Here is a 7,075-nt window from a genome sequence, read left to right as displayed (position 1 = left end):
ATGTATTTTTAAATATCCAGAGTTTATAATAAAAATCTAAATCAGAGATGGTTGAGGAGAAGCCTCTGATGATTTGAGATGGAATAAACTGAAATTAAACAAAGAAAAAAATGAACAACAGAATAATTAAAATAAAAATAAAGTTAATTGGTCACAGCATCAGAGTGTAAAATGTTTGTACAGTTCATTTATCAGCTGAAGAACAGTGTTGGCTTTAAAACCTGAAAAACACGGAGACAGCACAAGGAAGGAGAGACAGGACTCGAGCTCTTGTATTTTACTTGCCGCAAGAGGAGAGAGAGACGGGCTGTAGCATCAGCCACCCAACTCCAAAGAGCCTGTGTCACCCCTGCGTCTTTTTTATTTGCTTCAGACAGGAATGTAACACAGAGGATGGTACCATGACTCAGCATGAGATGACAATGGAAAAACCTTCTTCACAAGCAGTAAGATATTAACAGAAAGACCTTCAGAGGCAGACATGTGGTATTTGTGTGTACTTTCTTTATCTTCATCACCTAGAAGGCCTAGTTCTGGTCACCTCTCGGTATGTGCTGTGTTTACATGTTTCTGCCATAAAGCACACGTAGAATCATGGTTTAAAATATATACAGAGTCATGGTTCAAAAGGCACACATGTTTCACAGTCACTCAGTGATAAATTAATGATCATCTAAAAGCAAGTATTCTATTCCAAGTATCCTAAGTATATTTCTTCTAACATAAATACTATAAATATTTCAAACATAATTCTTCTGACAAATAGCAATGTGTTCGTGTCCAAAACATATTTAAGCTCCTCGTCAGTCTTTCTGTAACAAACTCATCAATCTTGTTTTGCCGTCAGTGTGTTCCTGCATTTATATCTTCAAGTTCAATGCATCTGCAAATAGAATGAAGGAGAACACATCAAACATAAAACATAAAAACCAAAAGCAGTTCTTTGTATATTCTCCTTCAAAATGAAATACAGCTTCTGCAGAGCTGAATCTGAGCTGATACAACAATGTTGTAGAAAATAAGTGGTGGAAATGTTCCTGAAACATCCCAGAATACTGACTTGATGACAACAGTTTTCTCCTTTAACATGTTCCCTCATTCACTGTAGTTCACACAGAGCAGCACACAAGTTTAACACACAACATTTACTTTTGTTCTTTCTTCACTGCTTGATGTTCTTGTGTTGTTTTCTTGTTGATCTGAGAAATGAGTTTAGAAGTCAACAGAACATGTTTTACCTTTTATCTGAACAGAGCGACTGCTGCTGCTGCAACCAAAACAGCTCCAACCGATGAACTTCTCTTTCTTCCTCCATTGACTGAATTCCCTGAAATATAAAAAGATTCAGTTCATTTTCTGTCTCTGGAAGCTTCATGATGGAGTTTTGTGGTCTTTGATGTTTGCAGGTCAAACACATCTTCCCGATAATCAGAGGAACTTTTGCTGTTTTACCTCCACTGATCTTCACAGAGGTCTCACTTATCAGCGTCTCCTCAGCATTACTGAGTTGACAGGTCCATAAAAACACAGGACACCTCAGTATCTGCAACATCAGGTAAAGACCCTGTTAGTGAGAGACTCAGACCTGCATCAGAAACACACTTAGATTTAGTTGTTGAGCAGCGTTTGTTCCATCTGTTAGTGAGAAATAATAATTTCAACTAAACAGTGCTATATTGTGTGTCGTTATTTAATCTGTTCAATGTTTTATCAGAATTAAAAGCCCCTCTTTGATCAGGTATTCAGTAAATTTAAGAACATTGTGCTGATAAATCCTCTTTCATCCTTGGATGAATCAAAACCCTAATTTCTGTCCAAAGATGAACAACCTGCTGGATGTCATAGTGTGAGTGTTAAATGTAAATAAAATTTTATTTGTCAGAAACTGTTCTGATGTCTTCAGCTGTTAAACACAGTTATCTTTAAACCACTGAAGTGAGAAAAACAAAATATTTTTTGACTCGTAAACCTTCATGTGGTAAACACGTTTCTTTTTGCTGGAAACTGTTAATATTTTGTGTTAGTGAACCACAGGGACATTTCCTCTTGTTCTCATTTTACTTAGCGAGACAAGAACAGTTTCTCTACAGTTCTTCAGACCAACTCAGAGCTCAACTGTTTAAAACTGAGACTACAACAAGGAAACCTCAGTTAATTCAATCTAATCTGTTTGTTTATCAGCAATAAATAAATGGATTCCTGAGGACCAAATCTGATCCTTCAATACATATATCTGACCCACAAAGAAATGTCATTTTTTAAAATACTTACCAGCAAATACACTAATAAATGATCCAAAAAAAATTAAATGTATCGATCTGTCACAGCTCACCCTTTTTAAAACCACATTACAGATTCCAGGTTTGACATTTTAACTTCTGTGATAATGACAACAGTTTGAGAGTTTTTGTTTTGTGGAGAAATTTTGTGAAATAAGAGACATAAGAAACATTTACTGTAAAACACAAAGTGATGAATCGAAACTAACATTAAAAAAACTTCTGAAGTGAAGAGAAAGTTTTCACTCGCCTCCTCTGGAAACAGTCAGAATCCACAGAAACATCATCAGAAACATGGAAACCTTCATCCTGATTATTTTTGTGTTTCAGAGCAGATCTTGATGGTGAAGACTGAACTTTAGAGTCCTACTGCCAACATGTTCCTCAGAAAGTTTCCAGTTACAAAGTGAGAATTCAACTAGAGAAACTCTAAACAGGGACTGAACCTCTATAACCTATGAGGCGTATTTTCAAAGGCACACTTCGTTGTTTCTGTTCTGTCAAAGTTCCCCATCAGCTGCACATTGGTTTCTTCGTTGATGCATCAATCAGCTGTAGTCAAAAAACTGTCATCTTATGAGTTTCTGTTCTGCATTTCATGTTCCACATTTTAAGCATGAGACTTTGCAGTCTGTCGTTTTGAAGAAAACACATGATTGAATAACAAAGTTTATGGCCGCTGAGCTCAGATGATGATTTCTGTTTGTGAAGGTAATAATTTTATGAGTAATCCACCATCTAAATGTAACATGAGATCAAGTCTGATCACATGGAAACCTCAGACTTCAACATCAGAGGTCTGAGTTCTGCACTAAGAAGCAGCTTCAACATATCCAGGAGATCTTTTCATGATCTGGCTTCGCTGAACCCAACAGCTGCAGTCAGAATAAACAGTCTAATGAAGCTGGTTCTCAACTCACTGACTTTAATGGAGTTTCAGCCTGATGTGAGCTGGTTCACTTTAAAGAGACTGAGTTAGTAACAGATGATCAACACAGTAAACTCTAACATTAGACAAATATGAGGATTTTGAAGACTAATACAGAAAGAGAGGAAAAAAAACTGGTAAATATCTGACCTCTCCAAGCTCATGACAGGAATAAAAACTTCTACCTGTATCCTGGACTCCATCTCCTCTGAGTTTGTTCAGACCTGCTTTCCTCCACTTTCCAGACTCCTCACCACAGCTCTAAACCATCTACTGGCTTTGTCCTACTAAGTTTCAAACTTGCTGCTGTCACCTCCATTCTTTAAACACCTCGACTAAATCCTGACGTCTCAAACAACTACAGACTGATCTCCAATCTCCCCTTTTTGTCTAAAATACTTAAACGTGCATCATAACTCAGAGTTCACCTCTCTGTCAAAAACCTGTATGATTCTTTATAATTCCTCCTCAAAGTTACCAACAACCTTCTGATGTTGGCAACTTAAACATCCTCCTTCAATGCAACCATCCCATCCTTCTCCTGGAAACAACTGTCAACATTAGCATTGCTGGTTCCTGCCCTACCTTTCTGACAGACACCAGTTCATCAACAAATCCTCCACTGCTGGACTCTCCCAAGGTGTTCTCCAAGGTTCTGTTGTGGGCCTCCTCCTCTCATCCTCTACATGCTTCTTTTGACCACTTTATCCACCATCATGGACTCCAGTTTTACTGATGATGTCCAGCTCTACATCTCCACCACAACAATCACCACTGTCACCCATTCAACCCACCAACTGCATCACAGAAATAAAGTCAACGGACTTCCTCAAACTAAACTGTGACGAATCAGAAATCGTTCAATTCAGTTAGGTTGAAACCCAGAACCAGACGGTTCGTAGATGTCCAGAGATCTCTGATAGAATGACGGTGGGACAGGCAGCAGAAGACGACGGGATTATCAGAGCTAAGATGAGAACGTTGCTGGGGATCCTGTTGAGGCATAAAAACCAGACTGACGATCTGGTAGAGACTGAGGTCTGAGCCAGAGTTTCACTGAGAGGAGATTAGAAGCAGGTGAGCTCAGGTATCTTGACTTGGTGTTGATTTGAGAACTGTTCAGTCAAATTTTTTATGGCTTGTAAAGCATTTTTGAGTGTCTTGAAAAGTGCTGTCGGTATTATTTAGTATTATTACTTCATAATATAATGACAGTGTGAACCAACATTGAACTTCTTTATAGACTGTTGGAAAGTCTGACACATAAAAACTGTACAGCTCACAAAATGTCAGAAATATTGTCCATTAGTCTTTTTATAAAAACTAATTCAAGGTCTGATCTAGATCTGTTTCATTTCAGTTTCTGTCCACAGACCAAACCTGCATCTGCTCCCTTTATGGATGACAGACAATAGAGTTACAGGTATGGAAACAAAGAGGTTACATCTCTCTATGATGATAAACAAAAGAGGTTACATCTCTCCTTTTTACCTCAGCAGGCTTTTTTTTTCCATTCTTTGTGCATGACACATAAGGACGCTGGGCGTTACCTGATGCTATGATGTATCAGATGACAGACAAGTAAAGGCAGGTAGACCGTCGCCTCTGTGTTTCTGAAAAACAAACTTCCCCTGCTTGTTCTCACAGATCTTTTCTCAGAGTTTGCATCAGGATGACTGAACGTCTCACAACAACAGAATCTAAAGTTCAGTTTTTACTGTAACATGAATCAGGACTGTGATCAGGATGAAGGTTTCTGTGTTTTTGCTGATGTTTCTGTGGATTCTGACTGTTTCCAGAGGAGGTGAGTAAACACACTGATAACATGAATATACAAGGTTTGCTCAGTTTAAATTTTACCTTTACCGTCATGCATTGTATTGTAGTAAAGAAATATGATCTGTTTTTACAATAAATGTCTCATAGATCTCTTATTTCACAAATCTGTCTCCTTTACTAAACCAGTGTGTCTCAATCAAAATGTTATCACGTTTAGATGTCAAAACCACACACACAACAGCAGTGACTTCATTAGTTATTTATGTTCAGAACAGACACACATTCAGTCAGGTGTCAGAAAACCTGCTGTACCTTTCTTCATCTCACACAGGTGTGCTGTAACAGATGTGTGGCTTTATTTGGTAGTAAATATAAAAGGGAAAAAAGTCAGTTTTGTTTGTGGGTCAGATATTGGTGTTGAAGAGTCAGATTTGGTTGAACAGTGCTTGAACGGCAACCTTTTAACTGTCTTCAGACACCACAAGACGGAAGCAGTCACGTCGATCTCTCAAACTTCCACGTCAAATATTCCAACTTTTAAGTACGTTAAAGCATCAGCTAGCTGAGCTATCCTCACACACATAGTTTGGAAGTTAACTGTTTGTTTTGCTAACAAGTCACTTGGCAAGCCAGGCAAAGAATGAGGAAACACTCAGCAAACAGGAGAATGACTGTTGAAGAAACAGAACAGCTGTGTGGACGTTGGTGGAGGGCTGAGGCAGAACATCATTTATTTACTGCTGTGAAACAAACAGAATAGATGAAATTAACTGATATTTCCCTTCTCCAGTCTCAGTTTTAAACAGTTGGTCTCCCATGGATCACAAACTGATTCTCTGTTGCTTTCTTGTACAAAGAGAGCAGGAGAGAACAGAGTTGAGTTTATGTACATACAAAATCAAAACGTACAGGTAGGTTGGAAACACACAAGAATCAACTTGTTTCCCCACATTGATGTGGGCAAGACTGTCTGGTAGAGGACAGAGACATGAAGGATAGAAATTTCCAGCAGCTGATTGAGATAAAATCACTGAACAAAGTAGGAGTTGAGGATATCTAGAGGTGGAAAACAAACATGGAAAAGAAAAGAGAAACAAATGAGAATGTTTTTCTTCATCAGACACACATAATAATGTTTGAATTAGGATAGATCTCTTAAATCTGACACAGACTTTTAAAAGATGAACCTGATTATATTTAACATTTTTCCTGCTGTCAACAAATCAAATGGAAAAACCAACATTTAGTCAGTCAGATAAAACTCCTTATCATCTTTACTTACATTCTGGTTGTTGTTTATCTTTATGTTCAATGAAACTCATTAAACTAAAAGCATAAAGTCCTACTTGTACATATCTGATTTTCAGTCGGTGTAAACTGCTGCAGCAAAACATTAGAAATAAATATTCCACTCGTTAAACCTTTGCTATTTACTAGTTACCTTTGTAGTTTTTGTTTATAATTTGTAGGTCTGTACCTCACTATGCTAAGTACTGAGATGATATATGTTGGGAATCTGCACTACATTAATAAAATTGAATTGTATTTTAAAAGACGCTTTAGGATTTTATCGCCTCTTTACAGCCTCAGATCCCAGAAATATTAGCGAGTCTGAACTTCCTGAAGTTTACATCTGGAAATATTTATTAATCTCAACTTTTAAGTTATTGTAATTTTGTTTAGTTGCTCAACAACTAAATCGAAGTGTGTTTCTGATGCAGGTCTGAGTCTGTCACTAACATGGTCTTTACCTGATGTTGCAGATACTGAGGTGTCCTGTGTTTTTATGGAGAGATGCATCTTACCGTGCAGCTTCCAGGTCGCTGATTACGTCGTCATCCACTGGATTCATTTGACAAAAGGACACCTCCGTGTCCACTCGTACTACAACAACCAAGATGAACTTGGACATCAGCACCAGATGTTCAGAAACAGGACGTCACTGTTCAAGGACCAGATCTCCAGAGGAAACGCCTCACTGCAGCTGACAGGACTGAAGGTTCAGGATGAAGGAAGATACAAGTGTTTCATCAGCACCATCAACAGAAACAAGGATTCATTTATCAACCTAAAAGTTTATGGTATGAGA

At 38.0% G+C, this 7,075-nt stretch overlaps 1 long non-coding RNA gene across 1 annotated transcript; it reads right to left on the bottom strand.

The window, feature by feature from the left end:
* Positions 1 to 293: 293 nt before the first annotated feature.
* On the bottom strand, positions 294 to 1,545 carry LOC127532362 (uncharacterized). Its single transcript, XR_007939744.1, has 3 exons — positions 1,453 to 1,545; positions 1,239 to 1,327; positions 294 to 883 (listed from the first exon to the last, which is right to left on the bottom strand). It is a non-coding gene; the product is annotated as an uncharacterized LOC127532362 (long non-coding RNA).
* Positions 1,546 to 7,075: the final 5,530 nt, after the last annotated feature.

Source organism: Acanthochromis polyacanthus, chromosome 23, assembly GCF_021347895.1.
Source record: "Acanthochromis polyacanthus isolate Apoly-LR-REF ecotype Palm Island chromosome 23, KAUST_Apoly_ChrSc, whole genome shotgun sequence".
In the NCBI taxonomy this organism is placed as follows: Eukaryota; Metazoa; Chordata; class Actinopteri; family Pomacentridae; genus Acanthochromis; species Acanthochromis polyacanthus.
The sequence above is the reverse complement of the archived record's forward strand: the minus strand, read 5'-3'. Positions and strand labels throughout refer to the sequence as shown.